Source organism: Crocodylus siamensis, chromosome 10 (assembly GCF_052110815.1).
Source record: "Crocodylus siamensis isolate JL-2025a chromosome 10, ASM5211081v1, whole genome shotgun sequence".
Lineage (NCBI taxonomy): Eukaryota > Metazoa > Chordata > Crocodylia > Crocodylidae > Crocodylus > Crocodylus siamensis.
The window spans coordinates 64,801,749-64,825,228 of record NC_143404.1 but is presented as its reverse complement, the minus strand read 5'-3'; the positions used below and the strand labels follow the sequence as shown (position 1 = coordinate 64,825,228).

Here is a 23,480-nt window from a genome sequence, read left to right as displayed (position 1 = left end):
CAAAATCAAGGACAATAAGAAGTCCTTCTATAGGCATGTAGGTAACAAGAGGAAAACCAGTAGAAATGTGGGACCACTGCTCAATGCATCTGGGCATCTGAGCACCGAGACCAAAGAGAAGACTGAACTCCTGAACGAGTACTTTGCATTTGTATTCCACCAGTCTAAAAGTGACAGCCTGCTGAATGCAAATATGATGCATAATAGTCACAGTAGGGATGATCACCTACTTAAACCTACCAACAGTCAATGTAGAGCTGGTAAAGGAACAGCTAAAGCAGCTGGATATCTATAAGTCAGCAGGACTGGATGAACTCTATCTGCAAGTGCTGAGTGAACTAGCCAAAGTCATTGCAGGACCAGTGGTGAACCTCTTTGAGAATTTGTGGTGCTCAGGAGAGGTCATAGAAGACTGGAAGAGGGACAGTGTTGTACCCATCTTCAAGAAGGGGAGGAGAGAGGACCCAGGGAACTACAGGTAGATCAGCCTGACCCCAATCCTAGGAAAAATCCTTGAAAAATTTCTCAAGGAGTCCATATGCGATAAGCTAGTAGAAGGCAAAATTCTGAACGACGGCCAGCATGGCTTTGTCATGGGTAGGTCATGTCTGACTAACCTCATTTCCTTCTACGACCGGGTTACTCACCACCTGGATAAGGAAGATGAGGTTAGCTTCATTTACTTGGACTTTAGGAAGCCCTTTGACTTGGTTATTCCATGAGGCTCTCACGGTAAAACTAGGGGACTATGGACTCAACAATTTAATGGTCAGATGGGTGGAAACTGGCTGTGGGGTCAGACCCAGAGAATACTAATAGATGGATCTGTGTTGACCTGGCAGAAGGTAGCTAGTGGGGTCCCCCAGGGTTTGGCACTTGGGCCAGTGCTTTTCAACATCTACATCAAAGATTTGAATGTGGGGGTGAAAAGAACACTGGCAAAGTTTGCTGATGACACTAAGCTTTGGGGAAGTGCAACCATGCATCACGTAGATCCAGGCAGACCTAGACAGATTAGTTAAATGGGCAGACCAGAACCAGATGCTGTTCAGCACTGAGAAGTGTAAAGTGATCCACGTGGGGAGGAAAAATCCGCAACAAACTTACAGGTTCAGTGGTACTACTCTAACTAGCATCACATCTGAAAGGGACCTGGGGGTCATAAATGACCATAAAATGAATATGATCCACCAATGTGGTGCTACAGCTAGTAGAGCAAAGAATATGTTGGCATGCATCATGTGATGCATCTCAAGCAAAACTAAGGAAGTAGTTTTCCCGCTGTACGTGGCATTGGTGAGACTGCATCCAGTTCTGGGCGCCGCACTTCAAGAAGGATGTGGAGAAGCTTGAGAGGGTCCAGAGAAGAGCCACTTGTATGATTAGAGGCCTGAAGGGCAAGCCATACAAGGAAAGGCTGACAGATATGGGACTGTTCAGCCTAGAAAAGAGAAGACTTCATGGGGATTTGGTGGCAGCTTACAAATATATTGGGGGAGAGCATGAGGGGCTAGGCAAACAACTATTCACCAAAGCACCCCAAGGGAAAACCAGGAGCAACAGTCTTAAAACTCCTAGAAGGAGTAAACTTCTGTGAATCTGTAATTCCACTATTCTGGCTGAATACAAATGTTCACTTTGCAGTTTCCCTTTGATTCCATAGGTGCTTGTTCGGGTGACTTAGAAAAGATACAGTCTTATGTGAACTCGCACCAGGAAACCAGGGATATTCCTCCAAAGAGAAAGGCTTGCTGAACCTGATTTTTGCTCCATTGCAGACTAGCCCCTTATAAAATAATCTAATTCTTGTCAGTTCATTTCTGTCTGGACTCTCAGAACATGGGTTTCCAGACTTCATTATTATGCTCCCAACCAGATGTGACATTTTCCTAGATGTCTTTACACAGAGCATTGGAGAGGAAAGTAATTGCTTATATCTAACTTTGCTTGGGCCCTACACTGTTAAGTACTTGGCTAACTCAGACAACCGTGCCAAAAGTTCCTCATGTTCAGGATGGTTTTAATGTTCATGTCTGTGAAAACTTTCAAATCTGCTGGTTAAAAGATTGGCTTTATTGCCTCTTGGTATCTCACTTAGCAACACTCAGAGCTATGCAACTGAGAGGGCATCCTGAGTGCTGGATTTGGTAAAGACTTTGTGTTAATACATAATTGTATTTTTTTGGTGACTCATACCTTGTTCTGTTTAGGATTTTTTTCTCCCCAGCCTACTTGTCTTGTTTTGCTTCTTTACTGAAAGGCACCACTTAATTAAAAAAAAAAATATATATATATATATTTTTCATTGGGACTCTTACAGAGTTTGGATCCAATTGCTGAATAAAATTGGCAGAAATCTCATGGAAAAACTAGGTGGGTGTAGGTGGCTTTAGTCAAGGAGCTTCTAAGCCCTGCACATGGAAGTTGCCCTTAAAAGTTTTAGATTCGGGTTGTTACAGAACTGATCATCCAAAGCACAATCCAAATTTGAGCCCTTCTTCAGCTATTACTGATTGTGCACATGTTTCACCACTAAGATTTAAATGATGTTATATCCTAATTGAATTAAATCAGTGCAAATCCCCACCCCCTTATTTTGGTTTAAAGATGGCTAATTTATTATTAAAGTCTGTTCCTACACATTTAACCTAAGTTGACACAATCCAGTTGTAAATAGTGTTGGTGCAGCCGTTTTTGCAGTGTTTAGCTAAACTGGTTTAAATCACATCATTAGTTCAGCTGGGGCATGTAAACAAGCCCTTCTGAGTCAGGGGCTCCAAGAATGAGTACTTGCTTTTTCAAGCACTTTGATAAGGCGGCACCACCTGTTTCTCTCCATGATAGGTGAATTCACCCAGCTGCTCACAGGGCTTGGAGAAAGCCGGTGCTAATAAAGGGTGCAAGTGGCTGGATGTGTGTTATGAGCATGAACCTCCCCAGCAAGTGGGCAGACATTCGATCCAAAAGTGAGGCGGGACAAATTCCCAGTTGCTCTTACAACATCCTGCAACGGTTTGGAAAAATCATTTTGGAGAGGAAAGTCACTCAGAGTCTCTGGTGTAGCATAAGCAATATTACGTATCACATCATTAAGAATTCAAGAGGGTACAGTATCCTTAACAGTTTACATAGACATGACATGGACAGGTCTATGAGCAGCTCTGTTGACCATTGAATTTTACAAATGGCTATTTTCTAGAAGATGAAACGTGTTTTTTTTTTTGCCAGGCTTCCTTCAAGATCTTTCACAGAAGGTAATACACAAATTTTGGGCAAAAAATGTGCTCATTCAGAGAGAGGGATATCTTTCTGTGAAACTTTGGCCCATGTTTTTTTTTTAATGCCAGAAGCTAAAAAACATCATTTTAGACTGGAACTACTGGGGAGAGCTTGATAGACAAAATGGACCAGATGAACCCTTGGTATAACGCTAGGGATGAAACGGAGTCAAACTATTACAGTCAGTTGAGTTGGAATTTGGCTGCTGTACTAAAGTTAACACTCCTGTCAACCCCCTACTTTGACTGAAACCACCTTCACTGGTGACTGGGCCTTATTTCCCTTAGGTCTTGTGCAGACAAAAGTTATAACTACAGTAAGTGTACATTTTTTCAATGGAAAAGTCTGGGCAAAAGAGAAATTTTAGGTGAAAGTTTTATTTGGTCAAAAATGTTTTTTAAAATCAAAAACCTAAAAATCCTACTATTTTGGAATGTTGATTGCTAAAAGCAACATTTTTCAGTTTTCTGGTTTTCAAAATTTTTACCAAAAATAAACAAAGTTAGAAGGAAAATTATTTCCTGAGCTGTTGGCGTTAAAACAACAATCAATGCAGAACTTTACAGGCCATGTCCAAGAGCTTTCTGCAGCTCTAAAATAAATAACTCCTATTGCCACCTAAGGTGATAATTCTACATCCCATGGACAAAGAGAAGCGCTATGCTGGGAAAAGACAAGGACACATTTTTATCAGGAACCCTTCATTCTCTTTTCACTCTCCACAAGAGCACCCATGGGTCTCTGCCAATATGCTTCCATGAGTTAACTAAATTTCCTGCCAGAGAGCATTAGCTGGATACAGATGCTGAGCTTCTGTGGTGCGGAAATCTGAATAATAATTTCTTCTGCGAAGAACTCTGGTGAAGCACTGCCCTACTTTGCACTCCCAGAGGGAAGGTGCATTTCTCTAATCTGGGAGCCATTGCTTTGGCAGACAGTTCCGTTTATTCAATGAATAGGTCAGGACAGAAACCTCCCCCAGAAACTAACTTAACAGTAGCCAATTAAGTGTGAGCTCTGTGTGATTGTACCAGAAGTCATTGCAATCAAAGCCTCCGAGGAGTGTGCTTATTTCTTTAAAATAACTCAGTATCTGTTAGATTCCAATTACCAGTAAATGACAAAAATACTCAGAAACCTCCCTGATTAAAGGAAACAAACTGATATCTTGTTATCTGCCTGGTAGGGATATAGTTTTATGCATTTTCATAAGGGTGAAAATGTGAAGCCAGGTCTGTATCTGAATTTAGCACCTCAGGCCTATTTCTAGCTAATCCTAGTGAGGGGCCTGGATCACAACATTCAGCTATGGAATAGGTTTCTCTGAATACAAACTCTGTTAGGTTGTGTGAGGGTGAGAAGGGTTTGGATTTGGTGGGTTTGGTCTAACTTGTTTTCCAAGTTGAATTTATTTCTTATGCTGATTTCTAATATTACCTTGCGTGTCTCAGGATGTCAGGGAAAATATTTGGTTTGGGGTCTAAAATGTCAGGGCAACATTTTGGTTTGGATCTATCATGTAAAAAAATGAATCCTGCTTTCATTGCCATGTCCCTATGGATGCAGAAGTTGGTTACTATTAGGCCTGTGCGAAGCAGCTAGTATTTGCTTTCGATTTGGATTTGGTCAATCTGGGGGACAATGATTTGATTTGGTGATTCAAATCACTGTCCTGAATTGATTCGGCTGAATCAAACAGGCCTATCCCCCACCCACTCTCCCAGCCCTGTCAATGGCTGCCCCGCCTGGCCCTGGCGTCCCGGCTCTTTTTTTTTTTAAAAAAAAGCTTTGACTCACAAGCTGCTGTCAGGCTGGGGGGGGCAATCCCTACTGCTCTCCACTGCCCCGTGCTGTGTGGGGGCTCTACCATGAGCCCCTAGAGGCCCCAACAGCCACCACAACAGCCAGTGAGTGCAGGTTTTTTGTTGCTTTCTTTTTAAAGAGCCAGGATGCTGGTGCAGGTGGGGCAGCCATTGACGGGGCTGGGAGAGCAGGCTGGGGATTGGGGCTTGTGGCAGAGCCCTCAACATAGCGGGGGACAGTGGGAATCACTCCCCCCACCTGCCAGCAGCTAATAACTGTGGGGCTTTTTTTTTTAAAGAGCTGGCAAGCTGCGGCCAGGTGGGGCAGCCATTGATAGGGCTGGAGGAGCAGGTGTGGGTCAAGGGCACTCAGAGGGGCTGGGGGAGCAGACAGGGGATGGAGCCTGGTGGGGGGTCCCCCCATAGTCCCCTCTCCCGTCCTCCAGGCCCCCCCCGCTCCCTACTTACTGGCACAGAGCCCAGGTCCAGCTCCCTGCGGCAGCGAGCAGGGACTACCCGAATCGCCAAATCTCTGAATCTTTCCCAAATCAGTTTGGACCTTTTAATTGGTCTCCCAATTCAGTTCAGATTCAGAGATTCAGCTGCTGAATTGGGACAAATCTCATCCAAATCGAATCGGCACCCGAAGCTTTGCACAGCCCCAGTTCCTATATAAAGTGACAATGTCCCTTCCTATTTGTATGAGTGCAGCTCTTGCTTAATCTTCATACACAATCTTTCTGAGACTCTGAGAGGCTGGTGAGCTCTCTTTCCTGTTATTGCTCACCTTTGTGCTGCTCAGGCCTTCTGAGTTCTGTCTGGGACTTGGAACAGAAACACTAGATAACATCCAGCCTTTCTCATGCTATTTCTGGCCAAACTGTGACCTTAGCCCTAATGTAAACCACACAATAAAGCTGAGATCTCAAGCCAACTTTTTCAGATTTGAGAAGTTCACAAAACATAGAAAAGCTTGGTGGTTCCCAATTCCAAACTCATTTAGTCATAAATATATTTGCTGGGATCAAATTTTTATATGAGTTTTAATTAAAAAGTGAAAATCCCTGTTTTCCAGAAGCAGTGAGGGCCAAATAGTGCCAAGACCACTGGGCAATGAGGACTGGGTGGACAGTGTCATCCCTTCTCCCCACCACGCTAGTGCATATTACTCCAAAAAATCCTTGGGAGCTTGAGGTGAAACCATGGTGCAGCCACATCAAGATTTCATATATTTCATAGATTTCATAGACATTAGGGCTGGAAGGGACCTCAGAAGACCATCGAGTCCAGACCCCCGCTCGAAGGGCAGGAAGTCAGCTGAGGTCATAGGATCCTAGCAAGATAAGCACGCAAATTTATCTTGAAGGTGTTCAATGTAGGTGTTTGAACCACCTCCAATGGCAGGCTATTCCAGACCTTGGGGGTTTGGACAGTAAAGAAATGGTTCCTTATGTCCAGCCTGAAATGGTCTTGCAGGAGTTTATAACCATTCGATATTGTCATCCCTTGCGGTGCTCTGGTGAACAGACATACCCCCAGATCCTGGTGAGCAACCCTGATAAAGTTACTGGTGGCCATCAGCTCACCCCTGAGCCTATACTTTCCCAGGCTGAAGAGCCCCATGGCTCTCAGCCTGTTGTAAGGTCTGTTTTCCTGACCTCTGATCATGTACGTGGCTCTCCTCTGGACTCTCTCAAGCTTCTCCACATCCTTTTTGAATTGTGAAACCCAAAGCTGAATGCAATACTCCAGCTGCGGCCTCACCGAGGCTGAGTACAAAGGGGAGAATGACGTTCTAGGATTTGCTTGAGAAGCATCTATGGATGCAAGCCAGCATTTTGGTCGCTTTACTAGCCGCAGCATCACATTGAAGAAGGATAGTGTTTCCATGAAGCATAATCTTGCCCCTTGTTTCCTCTGATGTGAGGTGTGGGGCCTTCCTTTTGAAGGGTCATCACTTCAGTTTAGCCCTCCCAAATATAAAGGATAAGAGACAACTCCTTAGCTTCAGAAAATCCATGGAACTCTACTGACAGCAGTGCTGATCTACCCTAGCTGAAGACGTTGATCCTCAGCATTTAAGACACTATACACCTGGTTTCCCCCATTAACATGACTGAAGTAACTAGTCAGAACAATGACTCAATAGCCAAGCATAAAGCAGCTCAAACAACAAATAATATTTTTGATGCAAAGCAGGAGGCTGTTTCTACAACATCCTTTTGCCCTGTCTACAAATAGGTTGTGTAATGTTCTGACTATTTTGGTTGGAAGGACATAAAATGATATAGTACATGCCCTGGCATGGGCACAGTTATGATGATATAAAGATGCTTGATGGGAATAAGCCACATCTGTATAAAGCACTTTTATACCAGTACAACTGCAACTGCAGGCCCTGAGTGGAAAAGGATTTGAAAAACCACCAAGCCAACATTTGGGTTCCCAGAAAGCAGAACTCCAGGGCGCATTAGAATTCTGATTAAATTTCATCTCTGTTTTGACTGGAGCTCAAAACTGTTTGGATCCAGATGTAAACATTAGTATTTTTTTTTTATGCCGAGCAAGAAAAATATCATTTGCTGCAATTTTCCTGGAAATGAAGGAACAGTGAAAGATAGCAGTGCAGTTTCAAGTTCCAGCTGATTATTGGATTCATTAGAAATGGGCTGTCAAACTCTGGAGAAAGCGGGCTAAGAGCCTTTCTCTCTTCATGTGATTTTTTTTCTTTTTCTTTGCAGCAGAGTTGATGTTTTCAATTATTTCAAAAGCCATTATTCATTTTGTTGGTAAACAAGTTTGCACTTGTTCCTGGCTCTGAGCTCCCACCCATCAGCTTTATCCAGGGGAGATAAAGAAAAACAAAAGCAAAGCTCAAACAATAAAGCCTCAGCAGTGGGTGAGGCCAGCTATTATTACATTATTTCAGGCTCAGAAAGGTCATTTGTGTTTTCCAAGTTGGATTTATTTCTTACGCTGATTTCTAATATTACCTTGTGTGTCTGAGGATGTCAGGGAAAATGTCTGGTTTGGGGTCTAAAATGTCAGGGCAACATTTTGAAAAACATTTGGCATTGGTCTGACTCTTGGAGTCTGTGGTAAAACTCCCACTGACTTTGTAGCTGAGTTAGGCGAATACCAAACACTTTTGAAAATCAGATCCCTAATTTTGTTGTCTTTTCATTCTGGAAAGATGGATGCACACACATGTGTGCACAACACATCCACGTGCATGTGTGTGTGTAATATATCCTTATCTCTATGTGTTAAATAGAGTGTTACACAGAATAAGCGAAAAGGAGTTAGAACTCCTGGGGCACTTGTACACATGACGGGGGTTTAATCCTCACTAAACTAAACAGGTTTATTAAAATTAACATGGTGTGTTTTTAATCTGTTCTGTCACTGTGTACAAATGACAGCTTTAAAACTGAATAAAGCTCAGTGTCCTATTCACAGTAAATTACAGCAGGAGGTGCTGCATAACAGTCTCTTGGTGCTCAGTTACAGTGGGGGTGGAGAAAGCGGGGTGGGAAACTGCTAATCCCCTAACTCCTGGAATGCATTCCCTGAAGCTGCAGCTGCCCACAGGGAGCCCAATGCTTGCCCCTAGCCCTTGGCCCTGACCCAGCTGGAAAGGAGGAGATACGCACTGCCTGCCCTGGATGGCTGTGGCTGGGGTGCCCCCCTTGTGCCGTGCTGCCCCTGCCTCCCCAGAGGGTGACTTGATTGCCAGGGGCACCATCGCCCCATAATCTACGCCTGCTTAATGCAAGCAATATAAAAGTGCTTGGCTGCTTTCCACAGGTGGCCAGGAACCATTTTCATTCTCTGGTTAAAAGCAAATTATGGCTGCCCAGTCCCATCACTGCAAGCAGCAGGTAGCCCCAGGAAGTAGCTGCCACATGCCCAACATTGCCCTGGGCAGGGTGCCCACCTGGTCTATGCTGCCCCTGGCTTCCTGGGGGGAACTTTGATATCCAGGGGCACTGTTGCCCCTTAATGCAGTCTTGCTTAATGCAAGGAATATAAAACCTCCTGGATGCTTTATGCAGGCAGCTGGGAGTGGTTTCATTCCCCTGTAAAAAGCAAATTGCAGTTGCCTGGTCCCAGCACTGTAGGCTCAGGGTGCCTGCCTGGCCTGTGCTGCCCCTAGCTCCTCAGGGGGTGCCTTGATTGCCTGTGGCACCATCAGCATATGATCTGCCCCTTCTTCATGCAAGGAACATAAAACCACCAGGGGCCAGGGTGGTACAGATGGGCCAGGCAGGGACCTCAAGAAGTGTCTTGCCCTGTAATGCCATCCTAATCCAATCTACATTTAGCGCTGGCATAGCTGGTGAGGAAATGAATGCAGACAGAATTGGCTCTTTATTCCTTAAGCCATTGTACCTGCCTTGGTCATGCTGTCCCTTGCTCACCAGGGGGGTCCTTTGTTGCCAGTGGCCCCATCTTCCCATGATAATCTGCCCCTGCATAATGCAAAGAATATAAAACTGGTTGGCTGCCTTTTGCAGGTGGCCAGAAGTGGTTTCATTGTCCACTAAAAATCAAATTGTGGCTGCCCACTCCCAGGGCTGCAGGCGGTGGGCAGCCCTGGGAAGCGGCAGCCACCTGCGTGGACATCCTCGGCCACCTATCATTGCTTGGGCCAGGGTGCGTGCCTGGGCCATGGTGCTCTTGGCTTGCCAAGCAGGGTCCTTGATTGCCAGGTGCACTGTCAGCCCATCATCTGCCCCTGCTTAATGCTAGGAAAAAAACCTGCTTGCCTGCTTTACTCAGGCAGGCGGGAGGGAGCAGTTTCATTTCCGTCTAACGAGAAAATAGAGGCTGCCTGGTCACAGAAATGCAGGCTTTAACCTGGTTCATGCAAAGAATTGATAATTGCTTGGCTGGTGAACGTGGGCACCCGAAAGCAGTTCCATTTGCTGTTCAAAGCAAATGGTGGCCACACAGTCCCAGGAGTCCCCAGGTCCACAGATCCTCCCCAGGGAGGCTAGGGTTGTCGGGCAGGACTTGGTGTCAGGCACCTGTTGCGGGTGGGGGGTTTCTCTGCCAATCCCTCCCCGACTGCAGCCCTTCCCCCCAACCTTGCAGTGCCCCTCACTGGTGAGTTGCCAACGTGTGGGTGGGGGGTGTGGAGTGGGGAATGATCAGTTTTTCCTGTTTTATCAGTCTTACCAGCCACTCTACAGGTCCCTGTGTTAACTGCTGTTGATTTGGCAGTGAGGAGAACAAAGCCATGCAGTCTGGCTTGAGGACTTGCTTATCGCCTGCATTGAAACAAAGGCATGCCCATCAAGCCTATGCAAGTCCCTCCCCTTGCCCGATACACATGGAACATAAAGTTAAGCACAGAGAAACCTTTATTTACACAATTAATCACAGTTGATATAGTAAGCATAATTTCCATAATTTAGTGATTCACCCCAAAACAGCGTTTACAAGGTAACAACAAGCAATAAGCAATAATCAACAACTTTTTTAATGACAAGAAAAATCAACAATCAATAACTTTTTTAACAGTTAAGCAATAAGAATTCTAGCTTTCTGAACTCAACTCCCGTGCTCTTCCCCTTGTGCAGGAATGCCTCCTGGTTTCCAAGCTTGACTGCCATTTTCTCCCACTTGTGCAGGAATGCTTCCTGCCTCAGTGCCTGTCTGAAAAGTGTGACATACCTGCCTGGCAATCTTGCAGAGCCACACAGTGCAGGTACTGATGGTCCTGACAATCCTGTCTGTCCAGGCATCATTGACAGCATGCCTATCTAGCCTTCATCTGCTCGGTGTTGTCATATCAAGTGGAGCTGAAAATGAAGAAATGCTGGTATTAGAGTATTTCTGAGACCTCTGTACTCAGCAGATCTTGTGAGTGGATAAGTAGCATTCTGGCAAAAATGACTGAGAAGGGGTTGCCTGGCTGTGGGTGGTCTGCTCTCTTCTCTCCCCAGCCTCGGGCATCTCAGATCAATATGGGGTACCAGTGGAACGGTGCCTTCAGTTTATAAGTCTTGAGGTGAATGGTTCCAGGCAAGTTCCCCAACTCCCAACCCTGTTTTTGGTACATAAAGTTTGGACACTAGACGTGCTGGCTCCCTGGTGGCAACTTTCTATCTTATGGCCGTACTTGTCCTGGGAGGTTTTTTTGCAAGTTTTGGTGCCAGAAATATCTGCAAAGCTAATCAATGAACTATGTACTGATGTCTAGGCCCATGATGGGTGCCCACATGGTCCCTTTTGGGGCCTGGCTGCAAATTGTTTTTGGGCCACACAACACCATGGCTCTGTGTCACCAAGAGAATCTCCTAGACATCCCTGACCAGAGTCTTGAGCATCACAAAGCAAGTCTTGGTGGTGCCAGAGTTTCAGTTGTCCCCCCCACCTCCCCAGTGCCATTAAATAGGTCAGTGGATTTGTTCATGCTCATGGTCTCATGCATTAATCCAACAGGGACATGGAATTAATAACTGCTTTGCCACTCTAAGTGGGTGGTTGCCAACCGTGGTGTCATTTCGCATTTAAAGCAGTCTGGGGTTGTCCAATTCATGGACTGCAGGTTCTAGCATGCAGGCATCATAGCCATTTTTCTGTTGTGCAAGACTCCCACCCCGACCTGAGCTTCAGTTTTATCAGGGCAGACATTTTTCATGGTTTGCCCTGATGACTGAGGCTTCAGGTACAATTCAGACCTGAGACTTGTGCCTGGCTCAACACCAGGGAAGGGGCAGGCAGTGATCTGGATGGTTGGCTGGTGGATTGGTTGTTTGGGTAGGGGACAATGGGAGCAATGGGTCACTGAGTTTGGCAAAGGCTCTTTTCCTCACCGTGACTGCCCAGAACCGCTCCTCACCCCCAGTGGTGCCAAGCCATTCAGAGCACGCCAGTCACTGGTTGCAGCGTAACATGCAACAGTTGCAGAAAGTTTTTTTGTAGAACATAACTCTCTTCCACAATTTTCTTTGTAGCAGGAAAAAAAACTGCTCCTGGCTGCTTGTGTAAAGTGGGTAGGCAGTTTTATGTTCCTTGCATGAGGCAGGGGCAGATTATGGGCCAACGGTGCCCCCGGCAATCAAGGCACCCCTTGGGGAGCCAGGGGTAGCATGGGCCAAGTGGGCACCCTGGGCAGGGCCATGCTGGGTGGGCAAGGGTGTCCACGGAGGTGAACAGAAGATTGATTCATGTCAGGCTGGGCTGCTACACCTGGTGTCTGAAAATGGCCACAACACACAAATACCTCAAATCGATGCAACATTTGGTGAACAAAGGGGTTCATTTAACGTGAATTCACACATACACACGACAGATCAAAGGCTGCATCGTTGCAACTTGCGTTGATGCAAACTGAAATACATCAGGATGTGGTTTATTTTGCATCACAACAAACTCATTTAAAATGCAAAAAACCCTGTACGTGTAAAGTGTGATGCAATTAAATCACAAAAAGGGCGCGTTTTACTCAGCTTATCTTACCTGGGGTAAAAGATCCAGTTTCAGAATATACTTGGAGGTTCTAATTAATGTTTTCTAAAACTGTAGGTCCTCCCAGGCTTTAGCAGACTAAAATACAACTCATTTTGTCTATAATAGTATTTTTGAATGTACTAGTTAGAATGTATTAGCTGGCTTACCATAAACACCAACCCCCCTTTATTCCCTGGCTTTTAGCCTAGTGTAGATGTAGCCACCGAGGTCTCCAATTGTAAATATCTCCTTAAAAATGCTACTGCTAAGATCCTCTAATCTTCCAGACAAGATAAAATCCTGCAGTCCCATATCACTGTTTGCTTTCTGCTGTACCCTGCCTTTCTACATTATCAGCTTAGAGTAAGCCGATAAAAGCAGAGTACAATAAATGTGTTCTCACTAGTTCTTCTAAGGGCAAAAATATTTTCTCTGACTTATATTTAGTGCCTCCTTTTACACATGTTATCATACTCCCTGGCAGTGTATTTTACCACAGGGAGGAGCTGCTCTAATGTAAGGGTGCGTACTCTACATCTCTCTTTGCTGAGCGTTCAGTAGCATGGAAGTGATATTCTTGCTTTCATGGTCCAGAAAATATGCAAGAGGAGCATTCTTGTGGGTGATATCTTTTATTGGACCAGTTGCATGAGTACTTTTCACTTCCTTCTTTGGTGTCTCTGTTTGCCATAGACCTGCATAAATCAGCTACCAATCCAAGCTCCCTTGCCCTGCAGAGCAATTTCCCACCCCTCTCTCAAAACACAGTGACACATCCCCAAGCATCTCCATTGGGTTCAATATTATCAGCAAACTTCAGTGTGCTTTTTTTTTTATACCACAGCTGTCCAGGTGGTGGACCTGCGTCTGGAAGATTTTATTTGATATGCAGTTGAGGCTCTGTAAGTTTTAGCTCCATGAATGGAACTGAGTCACACCCATACAGTTCTGGGCTCGGGCTAACTCATGAACACTGCTCATCTCTACTGTGCTTGAGCAGCTATGCCGCTTCTGCTTCAGGAACTGCTAGAGCAAGCTTGATTGGATTTATTCAGCAGGCCTGGCTGTGGACCACAAGAGAGGTAGGAGTGGGGCCATGCATGAGGTGGAGGGGAAGGTTTGGGTGCTGTGGTAGGCTATAGGACTTTGCATGGGACTGAGGGAGTGGGCTGTGGGACTGTAAATGAGGGTGAAGGACACTGGAGAGGGATGCAGTTAGGATTGGGGTAACATAGGATTATGGTGCAGGATGTGGGAATGGGATGCTGGGCATTGGATGGCTGGGAAGTGGGGTGTTGGGGTAGTTTGAGGGCAGTGGGTTAGGCTCAGTAGCATGAGACAACTGGGATATAAGGTGTTGGATATGGAGGTCATGGATGAGGATAGGGGGGATAGGGCAGTTTGGATACAGGGTGCTACGCAGGGCCCTGCTACTTGTTACATATATCACACAATTCACTGGTCCCTTGTGCAATAAACTTAGACCAGCCACACGTGCAAAGTAATTATCACACCATAAAAATGACTGTCGAGCTAAGACAAGAGCCAACCAGCTACAAAGTCAATGCTTGATATATGTGTAACAACTTTACAGCTGGTTTCTATCCAGCTGTAATTTGAACATGTAGCAGGGCCCCTAGAGACCAAATGAGCAATGCGCAGAGCTGTTGGGGAGAGAGCAGAGGAGGATACTAGGTAAAGGATGACATTCTCATGCCCTTGAAACCTGCAGGAGTTTTTCTACTGCCTTCAGCAATGCCAGGGGCTCACCAGTACATCTACAACTGGTGTGTATGTTCACAGACAGGGTAGACATTCGTATGTTAAGATGAATAGGAATGGTGAGAGAAACTGCCAGGGCCATAATAAATGGTAAGACATTTTGAAATTGTAGGAGCCTTGAGGCATTATCATCCCCAGAGCTCTCAGGAACACACTCCATGCCACATGGCATTGCTTCTTCTGCAAGATGCATATTTCCTAGAGCTTTTCAAATGGTTTGGGGTGAGATGGGTCCCTCTGGCAGTAAAGAGACACTGAGCTGTTGCTCCATGGCCTGAATTGCAAGAGGATGATCCCTTCTTTGCTGCTGCAGACTTCCTGATGCAGTCTTCATTTGTTCTTGAATTGCTCTTGAATTCATAACTTGCACTAGTCAGTTAGCCACATCTAGGCACAGCAGACCTCCTTTCTTAGGCTGCCTCATCTCATCTGCTCACCATTTTCCCCAGAGTCCCTGTCTGTTGTAAACTTAGATCTTCTTTTTTAATTTTCATTTGTTAAAAACCACATATTGGTCTAGGTTTGGGTTATTCTGGGCAAATCCCAAGCAAACATGTAAGAACAAACATATTAAAATTATCAATATTTTCAGCAGGTAAAAATAATTTCTTGACCCACTCTAGGGTAAATACATATTTTCTTTATGCTGTAAACGAACATATTTGTGCTGTGTATGTAAGAAGTTGCCTGTCACATGTGATTACCTGGTTGAAGGTCTGTGCATTGGATTTTGCATTAGCAGATTACTCTTTGCACTGTATCTAATTGTGCAGAGTACTCAGACATATTAAATGTTTGTCTGAGAAAAGAACATTTTGGATAATGTGTTTGCTCAGTATAAATCCATCCATTCTTATCAGACACAAAAGGCAACAGAATTTTCCTTCAAGGTATGACGTGTCTTTCCATCTTTCTCTCTTTCCTTTCTTTTACAGCAGAACTACTTGCTCTGCATCTTTTTGTCCTCAAGAGATGTGATTTAGGAAGAAGACAGGAGTTAGAATGATGGCAAGGTAACCTTAATTTCTAATTCATTACCTCTAAAATTAATAATAGCAGTTGATATTAATCCAGGTTTATTGACCCTGTGGAAAAAAAAGGCTTGTTGCCCTGGGTAAGATTAAATCTAAGAACCTGATTTAATTAGAAAAGAAGATTGAAGATCTCTAGTCATTCTTGATCTGAGCTCCTAGTCAGGAGTATTTTTCACAAGACTGGGAAGCTGTCTCCTACAAACTCTTTAATACTTTCAGTGGCCCAGGTTATATTTATGGGGTTACTAAATGTAAATAGCAGCATGCTTATTAATGACTTGGCCCTTCTAGTAAAACTCCAGGAACAAACAATACTTTTAAACTGGATTCTGATGGCACAGTGATGCAAGTCTGAACACAAGAAAATCAAGATCCACAAACACATGCAAGCAGTGTAGTTCATTTTTATCCATCTGGTTCCTGCCCCACTTCTTCTGCATCAGGTTGCTGAAATAAGGATGAGCCTCTCAGCTGTTTTCCATGGATTTTACTTCCTAGGGCATTGCTTCTCCCATCAGCTGGAGCTCACCGGTGGTCCAACACAGCTGACTGGTGAAGTAACATTTTTGAATAAAAAATATAGCTGAGGCTGCTTGTTACGGCTCTGTATATTGCCAAATACTTAGCAAACCCTATTCTTTTCAGGGAGGTAAGGAGCCTTATCCTCAAAGTATCCACATTTGATGTTAATGTAGAGCCTTAAGCCCTTAACCTGGAACCTATTGTGTTCCCTTTATTAATAAACCTTTCTTTTAGAAGCACCTTTATATACAATCATTAATTACGTTGTCAAGGCTTATAGATCATGCAGCAATAGTAAGTGGACTTCTTTATGAAACATTCTAATAAGAACAGTCTTTCTTGAATAATTTCACTTTGTATCGAAAGTACAGCAGTTTGGCTGCTTCCATAACAATGACAGGAGGTAGGAGTTATTGCCTGTGAGACTGTAGTGCTGGAACTGCAGCGATCTGGAAACGATCCTATCTGGGATACTGTAGGATTATCTGTGCTAAGATGGTACTTGAGCAGGTTTGAAATGCTAATGTTTACAATAACTAGCTCCATGTTTTTTAATATTTCTGATAATGCACAGAATTTCAGTATCAGCATGCCATTGATTTTATAATTCTTCCTTGCCTCCCTGCCATCCCTTCCATAGGTTTCCACCTTTCTTCTCTTTTTTTTAAAGACTTAAGACATAGGCAACACACGCACAGTCAGAAAGGCCATTTGACGTTACTGTGCCCACTTCTCCTTAACACCTCATCCTGGTTTCAAAACCCAGGGGGAAAGAGATGGTGGAATCCAGATTTTAGATCTCCGTGCTAGGCAGCAATGCTTTATTCCCTAAGGATCACCTTTTTTTTTTAAAAAAAGTAACTGCTGGTTTATCTTTATAAAACAGGGATCATTTTATGCTTACAGTTCTCTCTTGACATATAGGAAGGGATTTTCAAAGGCATAAATGGCAGTTAGGCACCTAATACCCATTGAAAAGTATCTGTAACTTCAGTCAAATTGCCCCAGGGACAGAATTGTTCATTGCCTGCATGTAACAATAATGTAGCACATTATTATTGCCTACTTTAAGATAGCTCCAGAAGGGCCATCAGGATTGGGTACCTTTATGATAGGCACTTTACAAACTCAGAGGTAGACATAGTTTCTCTCCTTTACAGCTAAGAGCCTGGTGCTGGCCCTGATGCTATCAATATTCAATTTTAAAGTCAAGCTAGCAAATAGTATTCTTTATTTCAATCACAGCACTCACATGTTTGTTGTCAGATATGTGCATAACTGCCTTGCAGGATCAGGACTGTGCTGATATCAATGATGTTCCCAATAGTGATTTGCCTAAATAGGTCTACTCTGTAATCTGCAGCTTGGCAGTGACTGCAGTGTAGACACGTGATGGAAAATGCTTACCCTTTGATAGGTTTTATTCTCATGAAAGGAATCCCATTCTCCAGAAAGACAAATTAGATGAAAGTTTTGCTGTTCTCTATTAGGGCATTTTCTTTATAACTTTATTATACCAATATGATTACCTATTGATTTTATCCTTATCTACCTAATGCAATTTTCCAGCCCTCTGAGACTGTCCTATTTTCTAATGCATGTGAACTTCCTCCTGCCATATCCAGCTAGTATGAAAATAGCTAGGACCGAAATGTAGATATCTGATTGTACGGCATTGCCTGTTGAAGCATAACACACACGGGCTGGAAACCTTTCCCCAAATGATTGAAATAAAACATAAATGCAGCACACACTCTTCTGGGGGATAAGGTGATGGTGTTGATTGTGAGTTTCTCAAATTCTACGGACATGTGGTTTTCTACTCTGAGATGCCTTCCAGTGGCAACATACCCAAGGCTTGCTTACACTGATGTTGAAACAAATGTTTGATTTTTTTTTTAAGAACCTTCTGCTCTGATTTAACCAGTGTCCCAAAATACTCAGTAATAATATAACTTTATGCTGTGTAGTTGAGCAACTGTGTTTCTTGCTGTTGTGTCAAGGCATCATGTATAATTCAAACGCTATTTATTAGATTACTGGAAATATTCAGATTACATTTTTTCTAAAATTGTGTACAGCAGAACAAAACCAAATGAAGTTAAAGTGAAAAATTCACTTTAATTTCAGCCTGTAAAATCAGATGCAATAGTCTGTGTGCAAATGGATTAACATGCCAAAAAGATAACTTGAGGCTAGAAGTGTAACATCACTCAGTAAATTAACATCAATAATTATAAGCTGTAAACAGTAGCAGATATAATTAAGATTTGAGGCCCAAGGGTTGTGTATGCCTAGCTGCAGCTGACATCATCAGACACCGTAATCTTGATGTCTGAGTCCCCTCCGGAGACAGCAAAGTTACCAGCGTTACACTACATGGAAATAATAGGCCAACATGTTAAAAGCATTTGTAAAGTTTCTCTTTCTTTTTAAAAAACACAAAGAGGGCCTTTTTTAAATATGTAAGCATTAGTCTTCTACTGTGATTAGTATGATTCTGTTGTTGCCTTAGGGTCATTCTCCAGCCAATGATGTATCAGCCCTTCCTGTACAAGCCATTGTTTTTCAGAGGGTTAAATTACACTGAGCCATCAAATTTCCCTGCAGCCAGCAAACTGGCCCAAAAGATATGAGGAGGATATTGCTTTCTTACATTTGAAGGTAGATGGAAGGAGAGGGAGGTAATATCAGTTGTGGGTTTGTGAGCTGTAGGAAAGGAAATAAAAACAAAATAGATATTTGGGTTTGGATTTGGAAGATACTTTCTTCTCCTTTGATTCAAAAGTAGAAAATAAAGAAGGTTTGGGTCATGCATTCGCCTGTGGAGCTATGGCTGTGTTGAGGATCTGTGTTATTTGTATTTAGATGAGGTGTCAGTACTTCGCAGTCCTTACTGGAAATGAACAACATTGCCTATTATAAAATGAGTCGCACCCAGCAACTGTAAGTGAGCCAGACTACTGCTATATGTTAATGTTTGCAGGGCCACAAAGTACATTTAGCACAGTCATATTTAGGATGCAAACAGTCATCATAATCTATGTTAGTGACTGAAAGTACTGGTAGTAGAGGGACAAAGTGTTGGTACAGTCATGCCATGGCCCAAGTCTGGTAAGCTGACGAGCACTTTGGATTCCATAAAGTTTTCAGCTTATATCTAACTTTATGGGTATGAATGGCTACTGAAATCAATAGGCTATGCCGGTGCTTAAAGTTAAGCATATCCATTATGGGGCGGAGGCTGCAGGCCCTGGTCCTGGTGCACCTGGGGAGAGTGGAGGGCTGCAGATTGGGAACGATGGGCACCAACAGGGCCAGGGGGGTGGGCTGGGAGTGAGGGGCACTGAGGGCAGGGGGGTTGCCGCAGGTTGGGAATGAGGGGCCATGCTGAGGAAATGAGGTCATAAAGGGGGTCACATGGGGGAAAGTTTGGCAAGCACTGATGTAATGGAATGAAGGCAGCAACGGGGGAGATCCATCCCCTACTAGCAGCGGTAACACAGACAAGAAACAAGAGACTGGTTTAAAGACCCCCATGCTTGATGGACTATCACTTAGCTCTAGTAGTCCATCAAATTTCATAGATTTCATAGACATTCGGGCTGGAAGGGACCTCGGAAGATCATCGAGTCCAGCCCCCCGCCCGAAGGGCAGGAAGTCAGCTGGAGTCACAGGATCCCGGCAAGATAAGTATCCAATTTGCTCTTGAAGGTGTTCAATGTAGGTGCTTGAACAACCTCCAATGTCAGGCTGTTCCAGACCTTGGGGGCTCGGACAGTAAAGAAATTCTTCCTTATGTCCAGCCTGAAACAGTCATGGAGGAGTTTATAACTGTTCAACCTCATCATCCCTTGGGGCGCTCTGGTGAACAAACGCTCCCCCAGATACTGATAAGCTTGTAGGTGGCCATCAGATCACCCCTCAGCCTGCGCTTTTCCAGGCTAAAGAGCCCCAGTAAATGCATGCAATACAAACCAAATTTTAAAAAATTGCTAACAGGTGAGATGTAGCAACCTACATGAAACCTGGTTGGAGGAGACTGGTTCAGTGGGGAAGAGCTCATAGGAGGCACCATGATATCAGTGCATGTGGTTAAAGTGATAGGTTGTCTGCAGCACACGCATAACATTTTTCGGGATAAAAACCAAGTTAGATGTACCAGGAGGGATGCTTTAAAGGTATTGCCCAGCATATGGCTCATAAAATAATTTTCCCAGAGGCAGTAACTTTACAAAGGGAGAAGCCCCAATCTTTTCTATCTTTTAGCCATCAGCTGCCACCCTGAGGTCAGGAAAGCATATGGTAATGAGAACTGCCTGGATTCTGGATGACTAGGAAATAGGTTAAAGTGCTACTTTGTAGCACTTTACAGAAGTGTGTTTTGTTTGACAGGACTTAATAAAAAAAATCTTTTAATCTCTGTCACTCTGGGTAGGTGGGAAGGCCAGAAGTCTAAATGTTTTAAAGGAAAATTTTAATTAGTATGCAAATGTGACTTTCTACATTAAAATGTCATTTACTAAGTAAATGTTGTTGCAGTGGAGGTTCGCGTATTTGCTCATTTTCTGTCAAGGTGCCTTTGCTGATTTCCTGAATGTAATAACAGCATTTTGAAAACAAAATGAAGTTTTCACTTTGTTACAATGCACTGGGTATACTCCACCAAAGCCTGTGTGACTCCAATAACATCTACTGGCTTCTACTGTTTTGACACCCGTTTTGCAAAATATGTTCCCACTTGCTACGTGCAGAGGCCATCTGAAACAGGGGAACAGAGAAGTACACCCCTGCATACTATCAATTTAAATCCTTCAAGCATACCAACAAAATGATTACAGAAGCTATTAAAGTCAAAAGAAGTACTCGTTGAATTACTGTCAATTACCACTGAAGGTTACAACAGTGATTAGCATTTACAGTATTTGGAAAAGAATTATGCACATTTTGATAGTTAACTAATTTCATTGTCTCAATAAAATACACATATTCCTGTCTGTCGAGGAAGGACACGAACAAGAACAAGAACAGTGGTTGATGAGTTTGCCTTTCTTATAGCACATAGATAAATGATGTTCTAATATTAGAAAATGGCAAAATTATTGTCACGCAAAAATAGAAAAAAATAAAGTCAGGACATTCTAAACACAATATTTCCTAGATGGGGCAGTTGGCAGACTTCAACCTTCACTGAAAAAATTGTGATACCAGAATATACCTTACATGGAGTTTTTCATGATAACAATGCACTGCATATGTCTACCATATATTTAACTATTGTCACAATTTGCTGAGAGTTTAGAGTCAAAGCCAAAAACTGATTAGAATATGCAACTTTGATGCTCTCAAGTAAGGGAAAGGGAAGGGAAAAGGTAATAATGCTACTGAGAGAGAAAACCCCCCAAATATACAGTCAGTTCCTGGATTTATGACACAATTGGTTCCTGAAAACTGCGTCCTAAGTTGAAACATAACTCAGAACAATTTTCTCATAAGAAACAATGTTATAAATGGGGGATAGGGTATCGGGACTTGGTTCAGGAACCAGTTTCCACCAAAAATACCCCAGAATTTTGTACTCAGTCAATTATAGATGGGTAATATAGCTACATTCATGTATTTATATTGTGAATAGCAATCATATGGATTTGGAAGGACTTCTTTGAGGTGATTTTGCTGGAGTCTTCTCAGGAGTCTCGGCCGCAGGTTTTTCTTGTCTGCTTTCTTAAAGAAAGTGTCCAAGGAAGTTTGGACAGATGTTCTGCAGGGAGATGAGCGATGCAGTGAACTTGTTCGCTAGCGTGGCATCACATCGGATCAAGTGTTGTAAGTTGAAACTGGCGCTGTAAAGTTGGAACAGGTTGTCAATTTATAAGCGTTGTAAATGCGAAGCGTTTTAATTCGAAATGTTGTAGGTCGAGGACTGCCTGTATATTCATATATATGCAGGTTGAAGGCAGACAACCTTCATACATACGTGTGTGCGTATGCATGCGTGCACACACACACACTATGAAGGCTTTTTCAGTATCATATAGACTGCATACTTTAGAATCAAAGAAAATGATCAGATGTAGAATGTCTGATCTCTTTCCATCTGCCTAAATCAATGAGTATAATGTGATTAGAGTTCATAGATGTTGATGTATAGAGTCAAGGGACTGTGCATTAGTATCCACTGGGTTTCCTGGGAGCCAAGAGAAACTGTGACTATGCAGACATCTTTCCACCTGGAGTATCAAGAGACTGTAGCTAGTTTTCCCTCAGTTACACTTGTGCAAATCTGTCCAATCCATTAGCACAGTACTGTGCTCAGGGAGATGCGGCCGTGCCAAAGGAAATGCAGGTAGAATTTGGCCCTTCATGTATCTATTTATTTGTGTGTATACTTTTGCATCATTCCATTCATTTATTTTCTTGCCTATTTTATATTTTCACTTTCACAATTTGCAGGATTTATTGCTGCAAGCTTAAAAATAAGGATCAGTTATGACCACTGGGCAAACACCAGGTCAGGTTCTCAAAGAATTAGGTGCAACATTGAATGTCTAATTTGCACTTGCAGTTACCACTATTGTCACCTTGGTCAGCAGCTTCAACATCTGACCCTAGAAGCTGTCCTTCCATGGCAGGGTTGAGACACATGGCAGGGAAGCTTACTGTACCCTTTCCCAGGCCTACTGAATACGTAAACACCAGACATCAGTTCCCAGCACCGTTAATCTAGCCCTTTAGGTGAGCAGTACATTTGTGTGATAGAAGATACTATAATAGACCCCTTTTTTTGCATACCAGTAATTGTGCTGGTTAAAAATACCAACCTCCATTGCATATGAATGCTTTCACTGCGTTAGCAATTTTTATATCATCTTGGCAGTGTTCTAAAGCAATGAAGATTCAGACTCTTCAGTTCCCCAGAGAGTCTTATAATTACAGCACTGACTGCTGGAGCGTGAAAAAAAAAGTCATTTGGCAAAATGACCATTTTGGCGTTCTCTGTCTTATCCTCCCCTCGCTGTGACTTCCAAGTCCTGTTTGCTCAGTTTACTAGACAAACACATTGTTTGCTATTTGCCAGGGCAGATGTTTGTTTAATTCATCACCTTCTGCTTCCTTCCCTGGGCTCAGGAAAGTCATACTGTTCACTGTACTTTCATTTCTGTTTACATCACCTCCCTTTCACCAGCCAAGGGACAGGATGGGAAAAAGGACAATGGTTGCTTTTGATGCTTATTTATTCAACCCTCACAGAAAATGGCTCCATTTGCAGGAGTTTACTTGAGTTTAACCACAGTTCCCTGAATTTTATAAATGGCACATGACAGAACAGAAAGAGTGGCAGGTAAATTGTGCCTCTGTGTAAGCATGCTGCCTTCAACCAGTGACTATTTACATGCAAAGGACATAAAGATCTTTTAAAAGAACATAAAGTTCCCAACTTGAACAGGCCCACGGTCCATCCTGCTCAGCCCTGCTGCAGGTGGTTTGGTCCTTAGGCCAGCACTTGCATAGGGCAGATACATGAACCCTGGGCCCAGGGGTGTGACTGTATCTCTCTGTACCCTTGGTACAAACATTCAGCACAAGGTCTGAGCGCTGT

At 43.4% G+C, this 23,480-nt stretch overlaps 1 long non-coding RNA gene across 1 annotated transcript in view; it reads left to right on the top strand.

Moving 5' to 3' along the window:
* LOC149856732 (uncharacterized) overlaps nt 1–23,480 on the top strand; it is a 194,939-nt gene that overhangs the window by 23,369 nt on the left and 148,090 nt on the right. Inside the window, exons 2-3 of the long non-coding RNA XR_016444511.1 lie at nt 13,387–13,624; nt 15,260–15,337. This is a non-coding gene — a long non-coding RNA (uncharacterized LOC149856732). The remainder of the gene's footprint in view (nt 1–13,386; nt 13,625–15,259; nt 15,338–23,480) is intronic.